This window comes from Sorex fumeus, unplaced genomic scaffold (assembly GCF_029834395.1).
Source record: "Sorex fumeus unplaced genomic scaffold, SorFum_2.1 ptg000002l, whole genome shotgun sequence".
In the NCBI taxonomy this organism is placed as follows: Eukaryota; Metazoa; Chordata; class Mammalia; order Eulipotyphla; family Soricidae; genus Sorex; species Sorex fumeus.
The window spans coordinates 65,572,776-65,595,677 of NW_026606059.1; the positions used below are offsets into that span (position 1 = coordinate 65,572,776).

At 36.4% G+C, this 22,902-nt stretch overlaps 1 pseudogene; it reads right to left on the reverse strand.

Annotated features, from left to right (window-relative positions):
- Positions 1 to 20,341: 20,341 nt before the first annotated feature.
- LOC130023500 (uncharacterized) lies at positions 20,342 to 20,417 on the reverse strand (annotated as a pseudogene).
- Between the last annotated feature and the right edge of the window lie 2,485 nt (positions 20,418 to 22,902).

Consider the following 22,902-nt stretch of genomic DNA (forward strand, 5'->3'; position numbering starts at 1 on the left):
GACGATGGAGGAATCGAACCTGGGTCGGCCACAAGCAAGGCAAACACCCTACCCTCTGTGCTATCAATTCAGCCCTCAATAAGAATAAGAATAATCCACAGAAATGTTAAAGCCTCAAAAACACAGATTCCACTCCTAAACTGTTCAGTTTGAATCCATAGAGGTGACACTCAGGTCTCAGTCATTTCTAATGTTGCACAAAGTAATGGGCTGTCACCTGATAAGGGGTTAATATCCAGGATATTCAACACTAGTAGAATTGTATAAGAAAAAATCCTCCAACCCCATCAAAAATGGGGAGAAGAAATGAACAGAAGCTTCCTCAAAAAAGAAATACAAATGGCCAGAAGGCACATGAAAAAATGCTCCACATCGCTAATCATCAGGAAGATGCAAATCAAAACAATGTGATATCATCTCACATCACAGAGACTGGCACACATCAAAAAGAACAAGAAAAAAACAGTGCTGGCGTGGATGTGGGGAGAAAAGGGCTCTCTTTCCTTGTTGGTGGGAATGCTGAATGGTCCAGCCTCTTTTGGAAAACAATATGGGTATTCCTTAAATAATTAGAGATTGAGCTTCCATATGATCCAGCAATACCACTTCTGGGAATATATCCCGAGGGTGCAAAAAAAGCACAGTAGAAATTACATTTGCACCTGTATAATCACTGCAGCATTGTTCACAATAGCCAGAAGCTGGAAACAACCCAAGTATCCGAGAACAGATGACTGGTTAAAGAAACTTTGGTACATCTACACAATAGAATACTATGTAACTGTTAGGAAAGATGAAGTCATAAAATTTGCTTATAAGTGGATGGTCATGGAGAGTATCGCGTTAAGTGAAATGAGTCAGAAATAGAGGGACAGACATAAAATTACTGCACTCATTTGTGGAATAGAATATAACATGATATGAGACTGATACCTAAGGACAGTAGAGACAAGGGCCAAGAATATCGCTCCATAGTTTGAAGCCTGCCTCATGAGCTGGTGAAGAAATCAGTTGGAATAGAGAAAGGATCACTAAGTCAATAATAGTTGGAGGGATTGCTCAGGATGGGAGATGTGTGCTGAAAATAGATAAAGGACCAAATGTGATAGCATTTCTGTATTGCAAATCATAATGCCCCAAAGTAGAGAGAGAGTATGGGGAAAATTGTCTGCCATAAAAGCAGGGAGAGAGTTGGGATGGGGGGGGGGGTATACTGGGAACATTGGTGGTGGAGAATGTGCACTGGTAGAGGGATGGGTGTTCAATCATTGTATGACTGAAACTCAAACATGAAAGCTTTGTAACCGTATGTCATGGTGATTCAATTAAAATTATTTTTTAATTTAAATTTTTTTAAGAAGTAATGGGTTTCAAGGTTTGATAAACATGTCTCTGAGGATGGCCATAGCTCCAGAGGCAAAAGGACTTAGTCCAGAGCCTGGCAGCTTGCAGAAGAAAAGTGAATGGACCATGCGTTAAACTATGGCACCATGCCTCCCCAGGAGGGAAAGAGTGTTGCTCCCTTCCGCCTTTTTCCCCCCTGGCAGCAAGGTGGCCGTCACCTCAGAGCTTATAGGAAAGCCAGGTATGAGCCAGCAGTGACAGGGCAATTGCAGTCTCATGGGAAGTGGGGCGGTACCGGCACATCCTTCATGCCCTACCGAGGTCACGAGTTACCCCCCACGAGTGGCTCTCTGGCACGGCCATAACATCAGACACAAAAAAACCAATCTCGTAATTGTCTGGCTCTTTGCAGAAATCCAAAATCGTGACCGCGTGACATTATATGATTCTCATAACCAGCTGTAGAAAACAAAATATTTCACAATGCCTTTTCAGCAATTCTGATTGTTTGGGGGGAAATTCTAAACAATAGTGGTGCATCTTTTTTCGAAATAATGAATGTAATCAATGTAGAGAAGAGTTAAGTAGAAATCATCTGCCTCACAGGTATTTGGAGGGGTGGGAGGTGGGTTATGCTGGGTTCTTGGTGGTGAATAATGAGTACTGGTGAAGGGAAAGATGTTTGATCATTGTATGACTGAGACTTAAACCTGAAAGCTTAGTAACTTTTCCCACAGTGATTCAATAAATAAATATAAAAATAAAAAAATTAAGGTGGAGTTCATGCCCAATTCAATCAGCTAATCAGTGGCTGAATAAATAGCAGTACTCCAAAAAAAAAAAAAACATGTCTCTGAGGTACTGTATTCAACCAGTTCTTAGCAGTCATTCATGTGGAAAAATTAGAGATCTCAATTCTGGTCCTTGAAACATGGAGAGTATCTGTGACTAATTTTCAATGATGCTTTTTCTCACATCTAAGGACCACAGGGCAAGAGAGAGAGCTCTGAGATTAAAATGCATGCATGGCACACAGGAGACCCTGAAACTGCATTGTCCCTAAGAACTGTCAGAAACTGCCCCATAACACTGAACTCCTGATTATCATCAGGGGTGTGTCTCCTCAAAAAAAATTTTTGAGACAGTAGAAGAGATGTGATGTTTATTATTCCTGTATTCAAGTTTTAGTCTGGTTGTGACATGGAGACCCAAAAACAAATGTGAGAAAAATAAGCTTGAGAGCAAAGTTTACAAGTTCACAGAGTCAGGAGATGGTAAGAAAGTGGTTCCAGAATAATAGCACTGAATTCTAATGAAGCGCATCTCTTAATAGTCTGATCAAGGTCATTCTCTTACTAGAATCCTGTTTCTGTGAAATGATAAATATATGACAAATAATTTGAGTGGTTTTGCTAGCATCACTAAAAGCATCCTATCAGACAGAAGATAGACTGAGAAATCAATTTTTACTATTATAATTAATCTATATGAGATATTAGAGAAGAAAGATGAGTTTGAGGTGCAGCTAATACAACTAAGATCTAGAGGGAGGACCCAGCACAATGGAAGCACTAGAATAAACATAGGTGAAAAGAAAAAACATAAAAGTGACCCTAAAAGAGGTACAAACAATACTGTGGACAGAGACTCGAGAGAGTTCATTTCTCAAAAGAAGGTTTTTAGAACATGCTTAATGAAATGGAGATCGATGAAACAGAACCTGACAGAAAACAAAGCTGACAGACATCAAGGCAAAGAGACCAGTTCACACATAAAAAAATAATGAAATGAAAATTCTAAGTTAAAGAGAATAAAGAAATATAATACATTTATGAATAAACAAACAACAGCACTGGAAAAGTACCCTGAAATTTTTATTTAGAAATCCATTGAGTGACAAACTTCAAAATTTAGGTTGAATTTGGTAGGTTAATTGAATATAAATGTATCTACATATAAAATGTAAAATGGATTGAGAATATATTATATTTTTATTATTTAAACTGTTTCCATCATCTTTCTAAGAAATGCTGTCCTATATAGTTGCTACAAGTTGATTGACTGCTAAAACAGGAGTATTTAAGAATAAACTAATTTATTAGGTTAGTAGTTTTTTTTAAAAAGATCCTCATTATTTTTATGGTAGCTGAACTGCTTATTTAAAATAAACTTTTTAATGATTTTTAAGTGCAATATGACAAATACTATTAATTTTTCCTTACTATTGCTGTTAATTTCCTGGAAAGTTGTGATACAAGAACTTGAGATCTTGTTTTTTTAATAGAAATAATGGAGCAAATCTCATGGGGGGGGGAAATGTAATAAAGTGGCCATAAACATAGTGCTTACTTCGCAATATCATAACAATTTATAAATAATCACACCAAAAGTTTATAAAGCCATGTCTGGTAAAGAACAAATTCTAACAATGTTATTGTTAGAATTAATACAACATCTATAAGTGTATAACTATTATTATTATATTTAAGAGTTTGTCTAATTATTCAAATCTCGATTTAACTCATACAGTTTTATTCTTGGATATTTTCTGAGATAATTAGACAAAATAGTATCAATTGCTTGCAATTTCTTTATGAACTATTACTATATTGGGGATCTTCCAGCCTTTTTTGCTCAAAGGAGAGCTTTATTCTCAAGGAGGACCTTTCCACCTCCTTTCTTCCATGGTAAGAGAATTCCAAAATTCATTCATTCAGTCAGTCCTTCTTATGGAGTCTCAGTTCGCAGCATCTCCAACACTATTCAATGTTTCTAATAATTACATTTTCTTCATTTCATTTCCTTTTGTTTCTCCTTGCAATATATCAAAATAAGAACATTGAATTTCTCTTCTGAATTCTGGTCTCTTTTCTCTTTCAACTCATCTTTTCAATTCACCTGTAATGGAACTATATCTTTCACACTTGCAATAGTTTTGCAGGAACACATTAGCACATGCTAGCAATTCAAGTTAGAAAAGTTCAAGTTTTAATTTTATATACATTTTATATACAATTTTATATACATATATACATTTCTATCAAGGTTTTAAGTAATATTAAGGCAGGGGAAAATTTGGGCCACGGCATTGTTCAGAAACTCTCCCTGGCTCTGTGCTTCGGTGTGACTCCTGGTGGTGTTTGGGGATCAGACATGGAGCTAAGGATCAAACAGGCATTGGCCACATGGAAGGTAAATAATAAATTTTAAAGGTTTCAATAAGAGAATCCTTAGTAATGATGTTTTTTTCTAATATTCGATATGCCAAACACAGTAACAACAAAGTCTCCAATGGAGACGTTACTGGGCCCGCTCGAGCAAATCGACAATCAACGGGAGGGCCTTTACCCTTTACCTTTTAGTAATGATAACCGTGTAAACTAGTCCACACAATTAGAGTTTTGAAAGATTAACTTTGTTCTTTTGAGGCTTTCAATTGATTATATGACACCCACCACACAATAAGGAGGTCAAATATTTACTCACAGTTCACTCCTTTAAATGTAAATTTTATTTAAAAACATCCTACCAGAAATAACTAGAATAATGTGTGATGAAATAACCAGGAAACATGTTCCGCATACATTGACACAGAAATTCAACAATTGTATTCATCTAGAAAGATGATTTTACTTGTAACCTGGCTACATGTTTAGTTCTTTGACAAAATGACTTTTCCCATAGTTAACTTACTCCTTTCAGAGTTTTGAACCTACTTCTTTCTCATAATAACTTATAACCCATGGTTATAAGCATAGTCAACATGGATTCAAGTTTTTGAGCCAGTCTAACTTTAAAGAAGATAAAAAAAATGAGTAAATACAGTTTATGTGTGTGGACAAAATTTAAGCTATTCCTTGACAATAAAGCAAACCATATGATGCTGAGGAAAATTAGCAAGTAGAAGATATTTACTGATGACTACTATCTTTCTTACTCTTGAGTGGGTGCTGAGGAATATAATGAAACTTACATGCTTGACTAAGATCATGGAGACACTTGTTATTATTTGAATATAGACTAGAAAGTGCTAGACTACTATATGTGTAATTTCATCAGGAAGTTGTGGTCATTTCTATTGAATATATAAAGCTACAACAGATTTAGTGGGTTCAAAACAAGGTTAATTCTGAGCTCATATTGTGTGTGTGTGAACACAGTGATTTGCAAAGTTATTCATAGTTTAGCTTTAAACATACTATGTTCCAGCCCCAGTCCCACCACCAGTATCAACTCCCTTCCCTGAGTGTCCCCACATTCCCTCCTGTTTGACAGGCAAGTTTTTAAGTTTGGTTGTTGTGGTTTGAATCACCAGCTTTCACTGTTGACACTTTTGTAGGTTAGAAACACAGCCTGAAGTAAATGGGTGCTTGGATTACTTCTTTAGATTATTACAAGGCTAGAATCAATTATCAGTAAGAGTTCTTGCCTATTGATTCTGGTAGGAAAATCTTCTAAGCTTCTCATTTTTTGGCAGAATTTTGTTTCTACTCTCCCTTCCCTTTCCCTCTCCTCCCCTTCCCTCCCTCCTCTTCTTCTCTCTCTCTCTCTCTCTCTCTCTCTCTCTCACTCTCTCTCTCTCTCTCTTTCTGAATAAAGTATTTTATAAAGAGCAAGGTTTTTCAACATTTGCATTATTGACATTTGGGGCCATATACTTGGTGTGGGGAGTTCCCCGTGCATTGTGGGAAATGCAGTGGCATTTCCGAGCTGTTCCCAATAGCTGCGTGCAATAGGCCCCTTGCTTCAGTTATAACCAACAGCTGGGGGATGTAGGAAAGTCACTGTTGAGATAAAAAAAAAACAGCTACATGAACTTAAAACCTTATTCTCTGGGTCAGAGATATTAGGGGTTAAGGCAACTAACCTTACAAGCGCCAAACCCTGGATTCAATTCCTGGCACATGTGTGATTCCCCAAACACTGCCAAGAGTGAACCCTGAGCATAGAGCCATGAATAAGCTTTAAGCACTGTTGGGTGTGGCAAAAAAAATGTTCTTCTCCAAAGCATCTTTTAAGTTTTCTCACCCTCCTGGAATCTTGAAATGTCTCCTGTCTCTCTAATTGTACCCAACATACCCCTACTTAGTTGCCATTGATTTTCTTCTACAGATAAAAAATCACAGCCATTGTAAATAGATTTAACTTAGTTTGAAGAACAAATATTTTCAATATATTCAATATAAAGCAATAGCCCAGCAGGTAGGGCGTTTGCCTTGCATCTGGCCAACCCAGGTTCAATTCCTCCGCCCCTCTCGGAGAGCCTGGCAAGCTACCGAGAGTATCTTGCCTGCACAACAAAGCCTAGCAAGCTACCCGTGATGTATTTGATATGTCAAACACAGTAACAAGTCTCACAGTGGAGACGTTACTGGGGCCCGCTGGAGCAAATCGATGAACAACAGGAGGACACTGTTACAGGGCAGACAATGCAATATAAAAAAGGCAATTTTTTCAGATCTCATGTGAGGCATCTGTTCCTTTCCTATTTCCCCCAATTTATAATTCTGAATCTTTAAACATATTTGTCTTTTTCCCCTTCACTAGACAAAGAAATCTCTAGAAGTAAGGACCTTACCTATTTTATTTCATACTGAATAGATCAGCTTACATATTGTCTTTTGTAGTAATAGTGTTCAATGAATGCCTGTAGATTTTTTAATAATATGTGTTTACATACACATACATGAATATTCATAAATATTCAAATTTCTATTATCACAGAATGTTCTAGCTTCGCCTTTAAAAATGACTAAACATGTATTTTTGATAAGTTTTGCTGTGCTTCTTATCTGTTCTCTAAAAGGACATTTCACAAAGTTTTTTACAGTTTATAAACTGGTAAGAGTCACTGTATTGACTTTAATGTTTAAATTCATAATGAAATTGGGTTGTTTTAAAAACTGGGTTAGGTCAGTGATATAAGCAATCTCTTGTTTCATATCATTGTTTTCCCAATATCTAGCAAGGATTTCTTTTGCATTTTTAATGAAAATGAAATAAAACTAAGTATCTACTTTGAAGTAATGACACAAAATGCCTAAATAACTTATTTATAGCTGTTACTTCTGCATAATTATTCTTCAGTAGGGTTTTTTTAGCTTTGTTTGTTTGTCTTGGGGCCACACCTGGCAATGATGGGGGATTATTCTTGTCTTTGTGTTTGGGGGTCTCACTCTCAAAAATGCTTAGGTACACTGTGTATAATTGTTTTGGAGTTAAATTATTATAATAAACTCAATTATTATTATATAAAATTATAATGAATGATACATTTGAAAGTATAACTAATATACTTTATTTACACATTTAACTAATATACTTTATTTACGACAGAGTCTCCTGCCCCCGTGCCTGGCTGTCCTCACCGGGGCCCCTTGGAGGGGGGAGGGTTGAGTTTATCCCTCCCCCCCCCCCCCGCCCCGAGCAGAGCCCCAGCAGCTGAGGCCCTCCAGAGTCAGCCGTCAGCCACGGCCATGCTGGGACCACTCTCCACATGTCCGGACAGGCCTCATGCATGAAAGAACTGGCAGAGGAACCCAGGCATGCAGGTCCCGGGGCTGAGGTCTCCAAGCCTGCTCGGATTGGGACTGGGCCTTCTCCACCTAGGCCCTCCATCTTCCAGTAGATAGGCGTCACACCCACCAGCTGCCACCAGCGCCAGGTTGGTCCCATCAACGGCCAAGACGCAGAGACTATAAAACCCAGCTCCCGGAAGCGCACAGCCACATTTGCGGCCACATGACATCGTATTATCTTATTTTTCCTTTGGAGAACCTGGCAGGCTACCCAAAGTATTCTGTCCAGTCGGCAGAGTCTGGCAAACTTCCTGTGTCGTACTCAATATGCCAAATACCAATAACAATGATGGGTCTCATTCTCCTAATCCTGAAAGAGCATTGAAATGGCTCTTTTAAAATCTCAGGGCTAGGAAGAAGGAGACTTTACTGGTGCCTGCTCGAGGAAATCGACGAACAACAGGATGATTGTGATCGTGACTTTATTTACACAGTTTTTACCTTTTTTTTTTTTTTTTTTTTGCTTTTTGGGTAGCACCCAGAGATGCACAGGGGTTTTACTCCTGGCTCTGCACTCAGGGATTACTCCTGGCGGTGCTTGTGGGACCATATGGGATGCTGGAAATCGAACCCGGGTCGGACTCGATGCCCAGCAAGGCAAACACCCTACCCGCTGTGCTATTGCTCCAGCTCCTATTTACACCTTTTCAAAAGCTAAACTCTCTGACTAGAAAAGAAAGAACATTCAAGGAGCCAACTGGGACCTTAAGTCAGTTTATTTTTCTTCTTTTTGTCTTAGGAGTTCCTCTATAAAATACTGGTCCTGTAATTTACTAAGGAAAATCACTGTGCCTCACTCAAAGTTACAAAATACCACCCCTTTGCTTTCTGAAGGAAACTCCCTTTTCTATGTACATGAAAAAAATAAAAAGAAGAAAAAGAAGGAAGGACTACCGCTCAAAATAGGAGAAAATGCTATCTTACAACAGACTGTAAAATGTGCTGTGTTTTCTGAAATGTTAGAAAAATGGGAAAAGTATATTTTGTAATAGATGGTGCTGCTTACAGAGCATATCCATAGTTATTCAGTCGTTTAGCAAACTCTTCCTAAGCACTTGTTTCTATAAGATGTTATGAGAAAGCTTAGGTATATTTTGCTTTAATTGTATAATGATTTACAACTTTTTATCAAAACATCGAAGTAAAAGTTAAATGTTTTAACATGGTACTTAGTCTTAATGAATCATTTCTTTACAATTCAACTTCTTATCTCTTTAAAGAAAAGAATATCTGACCCCGGTTTTCTCGTGGGTACTCAGCGTGGAAAGACAATAAAGAAATTGATCGTGTGCTGAATGCAGTAAGAGTCTAGGAAGAAGACAGAGAAAAAAATTGTGATACAATGGAATCAACTACTGGAACCAACTAATGGAATCACTATTGGAGCATCTCACTCTTGGAGTAAAGAAGAGCAACTATCGTGCTTGCCTTAGTATGGGTTGGCCAAAATGGCGAGTGAATTCCCCAATTAAACTGGAGAAGATGAAAAGGAAACTTTGGATAAAGCAATGGTTTTTCTAAGCTAACTTAATTAATAAAATATTAGGATAATGATAAACTGGTCATCAAAGATTTCCAATATTTCGGACCAGACCTATAGTACAGTGTAGGGCATTTGCCTTGTACCTGGCTAACCCAGGTTCGATTGTTGCCCCCCATATGGTCCTCTGAGCAATGCCCGGAGTAATTCCTGAGAGCAGAGCCAGGCGAGGTGTGGCCCCCAAAATAAAAATATAATGATTTTCAATATTTAATTTAGTGATGCTCAAAAACCGTGCTCAGGTGGCCTGGCTAGATCTCTTCTAGTTATTGATGATGTGTCTTTGTTTGGATTCAGTGGTGCTGGTGTCCAATGCGGACACCTTGTAGTACTCCAGGGACTTCTGGGCTCCATCAGGCAATGTTGAGAGGGTATGCAATGCAGAGACCAACTTGTGCCTTGCACAAGTAAAGCATGTATCCTGAGCTACTATCTCAAGCCCCAGTATCTTATTTCTTAATCACATTGCAAAAGCTATTTAAAGTAAGATGTTATTTAAAGTAATATGTTAATTCAATGAAACTGCTTTCACATGATTCACATTTTTATGGAGTTATTTTTTTTCCCAACTCATGATAAAACTTTAACCTCACTGTGGCAAAACAAGAGCTACTTTGGATTCGTCAAATTATTTTGTGTGCCGTGTCACCTTCAGCTATTCTAAACTGTTAGAGGCAGAACACTTGTTTAACCAAGGTACTGTTCCTAAATTTTTATCCTAAATCTCAAGTACTTATTCAAGCAAATAAAGCGATTATATGTGTGTGTGTGTGTGTGTGTGTGTGTGTGTATACATATGCTTTGGGGGTCATGCCCAGTTGTTTTCAAAGCTTACTTCTTGCACTCAAGGATTACTCTGGTGAGCTCAAGGGACAACATAGGATGACAGATATTTAATGTGGGTCAAGCCCTGTGCAAGGTTTCTGGGAATCATATTTTTAGTATATCACTCAAGAAAAAACTATATATTTATATATAAGTATATATATGTGTACACACATATATCATATACAGATAGTATATATAGTGGAATACTATTCAGCTTTAAGAAAAAAAATCTTGGTGTAACATGGATGGAAATGTAAGGGGTCATGCTAAGTGAAATTAGTCAAGAGGGAAAGATATACTGGGTGAAATAACTCATATATGAGTTATAGAGAATCAAGGCAAGAGGACAAAACAAACCTATGGACTGAGACTGCAGAACTGAGGTGACCAGACGAGGAAGAGGAAGGGGGAACTGCAGTGGGGGAGGAGGATCCAATGTACAGTAGTAGTGGAGGAATACTGCTACTTTGGTGGTAGCTGTGTCATGGTAACATATTCAGCAATGAATGCAATGACCCCTAAAACATATACAGTCATATATACTACTATCTCAATTTAAAAATAATTTTTACAAATGTATTTGTGGTTTTCACATTTTAGCTATATCCTATACGGCATTTTAAAGCTTATTATCAATAATGTTTGTCTCAGGTAGTATACAATACTTGGAAAATATATATTTTAATCTTTAGAAGTATATTTGCCAGATTTTATTAAGCAATTGTATTAAGGGTAGCCAATATTTAATAATAACAGCTATTTTGACTTATTACAACATTCCCCAAATAATTATTAATTAAAATAGAAATGTAAAGAATTCTCTAGAACATAAATTAATGCTTAAAGTTGTCCCCACTCCTTTTAAAAGATGATTTTGAGAGAAAAGCTCATTTTATGCTTAGACTATGTGCACTACATTTAGAGATAATTCTAAAAAGATTAGGGAAATTTTTATCTGTGAAAGAGATGAGAGAAGGCAGAGTTTGACGGATTAGTTGTATGTTCCCAAGGACAGAACAAGTAAAGAAAGAGATAAGAGTATCCCATGTTAAATGCAAATCAAAATTAAAAAGATATATCACCTCACACCTGTGAGAATGATCTGCATCTGAAAGGTCAGAAAAAACAAGTTATTAGTCAGACTGTGAAGAAAAAAGAAACCCTCTTCACTGTTGGAGGAAATGTAAATTCCTTGTTTAGTCCCTATCAAACAAAATATGGAGAGTTCATAAAATATTAAAAATAGATCTACCATATGAGAAAGCAATTCTAATCCTAAAAAAGTCTATCTAAGGGACACAAAAACACTCATTTGAAAAGATGTATGCACATCAGTGTTCATTAAAGCACTTTCTACAATGACCATGAGCTGGAACCCAGCCAAGTGCCCAATGACAGATGAGTGGATAAAGAAAATGTGGCATATATAGACAAAACTACTCAACCATAAGGAAAAATGAAACTTTCTCTCTTTGAGATGACTGAAATAGAACTAGAAGGAATCCTGTAGTGAAATAAGTTCAAGGAAAAGGAAATATCAGATGATCTCACTCACATATGGGATATGAAGAAGCAAAGCAAAAGATCAGACAAAACCAAATAAAGACCACACTTGGTTTTCAGGTGGGGAAGCAGAGAAAGATTGTACCCCTGAAACACACACATTCAAGTAAAATATCACCTCAATGGAACAAATATGTTTTTTTAAGTACCCCCAGGAAAAGGGAAAGCGCAGCTGGAGCACTGGAGCACTGTCCTTTCGTCGTTCGTCGATTTGCTCAAGTGGGTGCCAGTAACGTCTCCATTGTGAGACTTGTTACTGTTTTTGGCATATCGAATACACCACGAGGAGCTTGCTAGGCTCTGCCACGTGGGTGGGCTACTCTCAGTAGCTGGAGTATAGAGTATAATAAAAATAGAAAATAGAGCATAAGACCAATTGTCCCATTGGGGTCATATCATATAGTGTTAATGAATTTATATTTTTATCTTGTAGATAACAGGGGATCTTCCACTATTTTTAAACAGACAAATTGTAATACTGGGCTTTTTTGTTACTTGAAATGGATAAATGACAGAGACCTACACTAAAAGAAGTATAATGTAATATGAATAATGAAAGTCAGCCCTATGCAAAATGGGCTTGGTACCCACACCCATTATTCTGTTTCTGTACGCTTGCTCCCTCTATAAGAGTGCTTATTTTATTGCCTACTACTTTTTCAGTGTCCTCACACACTCCTCTTTGTCTTCCTCTACCAAAGAACCTTCTTTTAGAGAAAGATAGAAAATCTATTATGAATATATATAATTTTTAATTTTTATTATAATGTAGGTAGTAGGGTTACAAAAATGTTAGTTTCTAATATTAATGTCCAAAGTAACTACACCTCCCCACCATTAAAGTGCCCATGGTCCCCCCTCCATCCCTATATCAGTTCCAGTCCTAAGTTTCTTCCCCTCCCTTAATCCCTCCCCCATTATTTGCTGATTGATAGTTATGGTTTTATGTACATGGTTACTTACAAGAACCAAAGTATGCTCATTTTTATCAATTCACACTGACCATATCCTTGATTGTTTCTCTTTACTCCACAGATCAGTGAGATCATCATGTATTTGCCCTTCTGCTACTGGATTATTTTCCTAAATATGATACTTCCAATTCCATCCAAGTTGCCTATAATTGTATGACTTTTTTTCCCCTAGAAGATACATCTCATTTAACCAAACAACCATGAATTTTCTACTATTATCACTAATTTACAAACAACAAAACTGCACCAAACAAAGGCTAAAGAAGTTTTAGGACAACTTCCAGGAATAGATCTACTGGACATGGATCCCTACACTTCAAATCAGCTTAACATCTGCATCTAGAACTGTGCTGAATTTGGTGGGTAAAAATCAAAGAATTTAAAACCCAACCTGGGAAGCAAAACAAACAAATGGTGATCAAAATCGAAAAACAACGCTACGTATAAGCTAGTAAAAGAGATCCCTGGAAGAGTAGCAAGTCAACGAAAATGGATCTTGAAAAATAGCCAAAGAGTGTAGACAGCCAAAGATCAGGGGTGATGGCAAGTCTGTGAGTGGGCAGTGTCAGTACAGAATGTTCAAGGTTATATGGAATGAATGAAACAGGGAGGGGTTCCAACTGTAGGATATAAGGTTGAATATGGGTAAGGGTTTATATATGAATGACTGATGTCAGATAGAGATTGCACCAGATGTGCTAGTCCTTGTAAGTTACGATATGCTGCAGGTTTTGATATGATAAAAAAGATAAACATCAGAAGACTCATCTGGCAGCTATATACAGAATGGATTAATTTTATGACAGGACCAAAGAGAAGTCTACTCACAGGCTGTTACAGTAATCTAGGTGTGGAACGATGACAGCTGGATTTTTCCCCCCTCTTATGTAAAACCCGTGACAATGGTCATGTCTATTAAGTCTTTCAGAAAATTGTACAAAAACATGGCCTTGCCAACTCGGAGATTACCAGTTCAACTGGACAGAGGCCATGGACCAATGAGTCACTAGGAACATTTTAAACAAAGCTTTCAGACAGTCTCATTTTGTATTCAGCTCAGTATACCTGGAAGGTAGGGCAAGGCTGTCATCAAAAATTGTGCTGAATAATTCTGTGATGCCATAGACCAGCCATTCAACCTATAAAACTGCAGCCTCTGACCCAACCAGCAAATGGAATTATATGTTGAGACAAAAGTAATCTACTGTTATACATTAACTTCACTGGGATCCACTAATTGAAAAAAGGTTCAGTTAGTTTATCAAGATTGAGAGAAAACAACAGTTTCTGTAGTCACTCTCAAATTACAAGGAAAATCCCTCAATTTGCTATCACAGACAATGTCTTTAATTTAGGAAAATGAAAGAAAAAATGTTAATGCTGTTAAGCACTTCAAATGTTTTGTTGGATTCACATTCTTTTTCTATTTGCTTTTTCAGAATGTTTCTGCCTGTGTGCTCTGTTTACTAATGTGGACAGTGCAATAAAGGCTTCCAGGATAGAGGTACAGCTTCCTATTTGTATTCTACAGGCTAGACAGAATCTCCTTTAGAAGCCTATATGGATAAACCCCTGAATTTATTTAGATGCTCCTGGCATTTCAGAGAACCTCATTAGTGCTTCCCTCTGCTTTATCCCTTTAGATCTTAGAGGAGTGGCAGAATTTGCACTTGCCTGAAATAATTCACTAAGGGACAGGAATGGTTCCAGGAAAGACAGTTAGCTTTTAGGACGGTCTCCTGAACTGTGAACTGTCTCTAGCTACTGCGGAAGGTGCTCTCTGCTGTCAAGCTGTGGCCATAGTGTAAGAAAGAGCCTAATTCATAAGTGACCTCTGAAGGGAGGAATGGGGAGGAAGAAGAGTGCCTGAAAGCTTGTTTTATACAGACCAACACAATCCAACAGAAACCAGATGAAAACCTCACTTGTCAGCTGCATAGGTTATTTCACATTTCCTTGAATCATCCATTAGAAAAGTAAAAATAAACAGGCAAAGGTCATTTCAATCACCTGTTGTATTCTTGCAAATACAAACAATCAGAATTTCAACAAATAATCAATATCAAAGTCATCTATGATGCCTCATGTTTATTTTGTCAGAAATCTTTAGTTTTGCATTTATAGCACAGTTCACATTTGACAGGCACTTTTCAAAAGCATAATAAATCCTTGTGCCTGGTGATGATTACCCTAACTTTTCGCAAAGCTGCTTAAATCGGGAATGATATTCTCATTCAGAAATAAAAATGTAATTTCACTGAAATGAGCTTATCAGCGTTAAAGGAAGAAGAGCAGAAAATTCAATTTTATATTCATTTTAACCTAGAGTTGAAGTTAATTCTCATAGGAGAATTCCCTCCTTGTGTGAAATGGATGCAGATAACTTGTTAATTAGGACACAATAGTAATGGTGAATGCTGGTCTCTGATGAAGTGTTTATTGGCCCACAACTAAAAGAGCAAAGCACAATCTAGTGGGATTTTCCAGAAAGTCAAATTTTTTACATTTGGAACAGTGCATTTCATGCTCAATGCATATTCTTTTTCAGCTGTGTCAAAATGTCATTGCTTCTATTAAACAATAATAATAGCAAATGATTGTTAGTGTGTTGTAATGCCTCCCCTGACAAGATAGAAAGTTGGGAAGACGTATATTGATTCTCAATTTTAAACATGCTTCTCATCATACACACAATCTAGGACTATTAAAGGTGACAGAGATATGTTTCAGGAATCAAAGTCCAGTGGAGATGCTGCTCTGCTAACTGACCCATTCAATGGCTGAAATCCACCCTCCTTCCACATATCTTCATGTGGAAAATGAAGGATTTGGCCCAGATTATCATGAGGTAGGTTACACTTATGAAAGTCTCTGCCTTTATGAGTCAGCTAAGATCTTTTGTAGGGCAGCGACGTACAGAGAGGGCAGACAGTGGCTTCTGAAGAAGAACTGGTGCATATTTCCACCAGAGGCAAATTATGTGATCCCTGTTTCAGAAACTCCACCTAAAAAGCCTATGAAAGGAAATGTGCTATATAAATAAGTGCTCATCAAAGGAAAGATTTGCTGCTAAAATATAACCTGTGTGTACACGGTCATGTAGGCATGTAATACCATCTGAGTCATGCCCACAGAGCTGCCCCATCTTCTGACATGACTAACACACCTTTCCTCAGTCCTTTATGAGAAGCTACACTCTGGTGTTGGCAGTTAAACTGATTGATATTTGGCTTTATCATTTGAAGACTTCTATAAAATACCTGCTTAACCTGTTCTAATCTGTGGGTGAGTAGGAGTTAAACAGTTGCCAATAGGTAAACTGAAATACTTCTCTTGATTTACTACTTTGTAAAAAAATTAGATAGACTAGTATCTATTTCAAGATGCTCTTAAAAAAATAGAGCTAAAACTTACCTGACATATAAGCTTAGTGATATTTTACTGAAGTTCGTGACTGGAAAGATGAAGTCCACATAGATTTGCTATCAAATTAGTCTAAGCGGCTTCTTATAGTACTAGCAAGTATCAATCTTCTACACGAAAACTTTCAAAATGATCTTCCATTTATTCTTTCTGGAGTGAAGGTGGGGGGCTCCAAAGCAGTATTCAGGGTGCAGGGTCCACTCCTGACAAAACTCTGACTGGGCTGGGGGTGTTAAAAGCTCAGGTCCTGCAGTGTCAGGGACCCTCAGGACATCCTGGTAGAGCCCAGGGGCCATATTGTCCTAGGGCTAAACTTGGTACCTTACACATGCAAATCATGTCCCTAACCTCTAAATCATTTCCCCGGATCTGACTTTTTTCTTCTGAATTTTCTCGAAAACAAGCAAGTATTTCATTTTCACAAGCAGAACTGGTTTATGAATTTTATGGGAGGGAGGACACTGCCCTTCATGTTGTTTTCTCTCTTTTTTTCTTTTTCTTTTAGTTGTCTTCTGTGAAGAAAACACAAATGGAAAAAATAAAATTTGTAGATGAGGTTTACCCCAACTAAGTCTCCAATTCCATCTTTGTTATCTGTTTATATTTTTTAGAACATACTTTCTAATATGGACCTCTAGCTACAAAATAGCTAGATAGAATTTGATATTACTTATCTTCTATGTATTTAAACCTTAGAGGAGTCAAGATTCAGTAATATCTTAAATAAAATTCTGCCATGGTTTCCAAAATATGTGAGAGTTTTGTGTAATAGTTGAGAAATGTTATGTTCTAAAAAGTAGGCTGAGCACATTATTTCTTTTCTCTTCTCATGGGAGAAATAAATGAACGAGCCTGAACTTCCACCTGAGTAAGAATTTTGCTGTTTGGAAATCACATGTGTACTTATTTTCTGAGAAAAAAAAGCTAAATTTTAATCATTAAAATAAAGATGAAATAAGTTCGTGTATAGATAAGTTTACATGATATAGATTATATTTTATATGTTATACATGATAATGTATAAAATAAAATGTATCGCTGTAGCACTATCCGCCCATTGTTCATCGATTTGATCAAGCGGGCACCAGTAAGGTCTCACAACAAATTGTGAAACTTGTTGTTACTGTTTTTGGCATATTGAATATGTCACAGGGAGCTTGGTAGGTTTTGCCATGCGCTGAGATACTCTCAGTAGCTTGCTGGGCTCTCCAAGAGGGGCAGAGGAATCAAACCTGGGTTGGCCATGTCAGCCGCGTGCAAGGCAAACACTTTATTCACTGTGCTATCGCTCCAGCCCTATAAAATGTATAATATAAAATGTATAATTTATATTTTAAATTTTATATTGTATACAAATAAGTTTATATGATATTTTACTCTGGGATGCTACATTTTTCTTTAATAAATGTGAAAAATTTGGGTATACATAGTTATATGCTATATACATTTGGTGCTTTCTAAAACTCTAATATTTGAAAAATTTCAGCAAAAGGGAGTAAGTCAGATATTTTTTCCTGAGTTAATAAAACAATTCCTTTTAATAGATTTGACTAAAACAAAATGTATGTTTCTAATATGCCTTTTCAAAATATGAGCATATGATTTCTTTCATCTGAGCAGTTGAAGATAATGTAGACATGTTTACAAAAATAAATCTCTTCTGAGCAAGTGTTTGTTCGCCCATAATGAGCAAGTTAGATTATCATAGTAATTGTTTAAAAGTTTAACTTTCTCTCATGTATGTGAGTTATGCTATTGTATATGACATTAACTTTACTAGAGTAGTCTTATTAAATCCTTTGTGAAAACAATAATTAGAATATAGTATAATTGATCATTTCCTTGATCTTCCCAAAATTCTATTGCTAATACACTTAAAAATTTAGTTGCATAATACATAGTGGGAAGTACAACTGTTCATCCAATAAACATTTCCTGAGAGCTTCTGTTCATACATTTGTTCCTTCATTTGTTCTGCAAATTTTTTTGAGAACCTACTATGTATTAATCACTTTTGAACATGCATCAGAGCACAAGTCCTAGATGACCTTTGGATTCTTGGAATTTTCAGAAAACTTGGGAAGATTCACTTTATTTAGCTAAGTGTGTATGTGTGTGTATGTGTGTGTGTGTAATAAATTTTCTAAAAATACAATGATATGAGGAAGGTTATGAAAGAACAAGGAAAAATTTTATAAGCATCCTACCTTCTGTGAAAGACAGAAAAAAAACTACTTTCATTAGAAGTTACATGTAAACAAAGAAATAAAGAATAAGTAAGGAACAATGTTAGGTTAGCATTTAAGACAAGAAACTAATGATGTTTGAAGGTCCTGAATACTAAGAGAAGTTGGAGCTTTAAGTCAGTCAGAAAAGCAAAGGATCAGTCATTCAAACCGAAGTCTACAAGAGCTAGTTAGAGGATTGACAAGTATGAGTTTTATGGAACATAATAGGGACTATTTTCTTTGTCCCAGATTTGGTGACAAAATGAGCCTTGCCTTAGAATGTGAAAAAGTTTGAGGGTAGGAGAGTAAATGCAGAGAGACTTGCAAGTTTAACTCAATAGTTTGAGCAATAGCTTGAGCTAGGAACATGACTGCAATGATTAAGACGTGGATAAGAAGTAGACAAATTCTAGACAAGTAGAGTATTGGCCCAGCTGTACCTAACTATTATCTAAGGATAAAGAGAGGGCTAGACTCCTAACGTTTTCAGCTTGGGCAATCAATTATAGGGAAGCTGGAGAAAGAGAAATTCTGGGAAAGTTGCTAAATTCACTTTGAGCATGTTACTTTTAAGGTGCCTATGAGAAAGTCAATTGTTGATAGGTAACCATTTGAAAACATGATCTGAAGCTCAGAAAATGGGTCTTATTTGGAGAAACACAATTCAGATTTTCTTTTGTAGGTAGTAACTGAAGCCATGTAACTATCAGAGATTGCCTAAGTAGAATATCTCTAGAATAAGCAGAGATGAAATTACAGGATTGAGCTATGCAAAACTTCATACCTAAGATTCAGAAAAAGAGGACAATGAAGAAGAGAATAGGAAAGAGTGAGCTGAGTCATTGAACAAAATCCAGAAGACAACATCTACAGAAAAGCTATCTAAAAGAAAAAAAATGATCCAAAGTATTAAATTCTACTCACAGGTCAATTCAGGTTCTTAAGTATGGAAGAAATTGTGCTGAATATTCTCCAGACCATGGGACAACAAGACTTGGACTTTATCCTCCAAGAGCTAACTCATCCATGGGGGAAAACTAACCAAAGAAATCTTAGCCAGAATATCCAAGTGTTTGTTAGGTCAGATGTGCTCTATTGGAAGCTAAGGAGAAATTGATGATATTACCTACATGATTTTGCGAAATTGGTTTTCAGATGTTTAGATGAAATTTGTGTTCAAATGTATTTCTAAGATGTTCACTTAAATAGCATTGAGAAACATTTTCTTTCATGTGCATGTCATTTGGCTGGCACAGAGCAACCAAGTATGAAAAGAAGAAAGAAAAGACATTCCTGTTCAGGAATCTTAGCACTTTTGACCCTGGCCCAAAAATTTAGTCACGTATTCATACATTCACGGAAGCTTTACAGAATCTGTTTCTGTTGGAGTTGACTTTGCCCGCATGCCGGGCACTTCAGAAAGATCCAGGAATTTGGCCTTAAAGATTGAACCTTAAGGCAAAGGAAGATATTGTTCTTTCTTCTTCAGGGTGACGAAATAGTCCATCTGTTAAAATTCTCAGCAATAACTGGGACAAATGTCATAGACACTAATCCAAAATTGGAGATAATTTGGACACATCATAATTCACTGATTACTCCAAACATAGTTAATTATTTTAGAGTTCTCCAAACACTTTTACATGATATATGTATATTTCTTAATTAATTCTTACAGCTCAAAATTTAAACTTTCAAAATAAAAAGTTCTTTAACAAAGTATTCTATTAGTGCATTTCATTAACAATCTCTACCAAAATATTACATTTGTTTCACTCATTTTCACTCATTTGTGGTAAGTAAGCATGTTTTATTTGGCTTTATTACTTTAGAAATAACTTGCTTCATGAAGGAGATAATTTTGTAATTTTCTTAATATATAAATATATTTATTTATATTTTACTACACTTGATCTTAGCCAAAAGGCCGAGAAGCGATGGAGCGATAGCACAGCGGGTAGGGCATCTACCTTGCACGCAGCCAACATGGCCGACCCGAGTTCGATTCCTCCTCCCCTCTCGGAGAGCCCAGCAAGCTCCCGAGAGTATTCGATATGCCAGACACAGTAACAAAAAAGTCTCCAATGGAGACGTTACTGGGCCCGCTCGAGCAAATCGATGATCAACAGGAGGGCCTTTTTACTTATTTATATTTTACTATCAAACTAGAGAATTGCCTATGCTTAAAGAAATAACTACATTTCCTTAGAAAGATTGAATTTTTAACCTTCACTCATTAACCAGAATTTTCATTTCATTTTTGTAATAAATGAATAAAACATTACAGAAAGTAATTAAAAGTCCCATATTGATTTAAAGTCCTAAAAGGCCATGTCTTGGATATACTTTACTTTTATTTTACTATAGTGGTTAGCAGGCCTTTGGATAACCCTGTGAGGGTTAAGAAGCTCTCCTTGTTCAGAGATTCCGTCTTAGCCTTCTTAAGCATGTCACTAAAGACTTACTGTAATCTATATTTGAAGTTATGTAAGAAGCATAAAAAATACTGGTTTTCTGAGGCATAGTAAATTACTTCAGATACTTCATATAAACTACCCAAATTTTAAACAAATTGGACGAGCCTTATATTTATAGATATATGTATTGATTCAAGCTGTAGTTTCATATATTTTGGTAGGAGTTCACATGTTTGCTAGCATTTAAGGCACTTTTGACATGAAAAAAAGAACAGGAAATAAAATTTCATTTCTTCCTAAAATACTCTTAAAATATATTCCTTTTTGTTTCTCAGGGAAATTTTTTTTATTGACATCTCAGAGTTTCTGTCATGAGAGTTTGTATTTATCAACTTGCTTAATGCTTTTAAACCTAATCCCTGGCAATTTTGCCATCAGAAAATAGCCATATTCATAATGACCCACTTTGAATTTAATTAACATGTCAGAGATTCTACGCATGTGGTTTCCTTTGGGCATCACTGTTTTTGATTCAGGGTTTAAAGAACTGAAGGAATATGCTACCAGACTTCATTCATTCATTAAAAGGATGCTCAGGTCAGTAAAAGAGAGAATCAATCCAAAAGAGCTTGTTTGGCATGATCCAGTCAGTTTGTGTGTGTTTGCATGAATGTATGTATATGTGTATGTGTGTGCATATGTTTTATAAAGAGATTTTCCTATGTGTTAAAACATGCATGTGAGGGGCTAGAGTGATAGAGTAGGGGGTAGGGTGTTTGCCTTGCATGCGGCAGACCCAGGTTCTATTCCCAGAATCCCATATGGTCCTCTGAACTCTGCCAGGAGTAAATTACTGAGTGAAGAGCCAGGAGTAACCCCTGAGCATCGCTGGGTGTGACCCAAAAAGCAAAAAAAAAAAAATGCATGTGAATATGGTGGTAATACTGGAACTGATATTTTTCAATTTTCTTTATATTTTCTATACTTCTTAATCTTTTAATTGATTTTACAAAAGCATAACCATTAAGATACATAGATTATTTTTATTTGGGGAAAATATTATTTGATCACTTAGCTTTTGGAGTAGAGGAAGTTCCATTCTATATCAACCTTGAAGTTTTATTGATAAGGCACAACTCTGAACAAGAAGCAGCATGAACTATCTAATGTTTTTAATCTTCATAAATGACTAATGTAAACTTAAGCCCTTTGGCAGATCTGAGATTTTAAATATGACTTCATTGGATTTTACAGATTATATTTCTTGAATTAGAGAACACATATTCTCCACAAATTTGAGAGAAATGTTTGTAACCTTCATTGGCGTGTGGAGAATACCATTTTTCTAACAACATCCTTTTTAGCAACCAAGTACCTTAGGATAGTGTTCAATTACAGTATTCCTAAACTAATCGAATTTCTATCACTCTTGTAATATTCCTCCTGTAATTTCTCCCTTTCCTTGTTATACTTCTCTTCTCACTGTTGCTGTTAGTGTTCCTGGGAAATCATTTGGACGGAAAGAAAGGTAATTCAGGTTAGACAACTTAGACTTGAATCATACCTCTGCCAAGAAAGTGACCTTGAGTATCAATTCAACTCTCATGTGATTATCTCCACTTCCTCATCTGCAGAACAGGAACAGACATACTTGCTTTAAATGCCCCATTGTATCAATCTATGAATCAAGTTATATATGTACATATACATATATATAAACTATAAAAAGGCAAGGAAAAATGTACTATGATTGTTAGTAATATCATTCTTAGGAGATTCACAAGGACTGCTAGAAAAAATCATATTATCTTTTAGTTGCCTTTTTCTCATACCACAGAAGATCAAATATTAGAAACTTGGAAATTAAGGCTTAGGATCATAGGTGGTAATGGTCATCTGGTCAATAAAATAGCAGGGAGGTCAGAGGGAAATATGCGATGTGTAAATATAAAATCATGAGACTTGAGCTACATATAAAGTGGATTCATAAACTTTTTCTTTGACTAT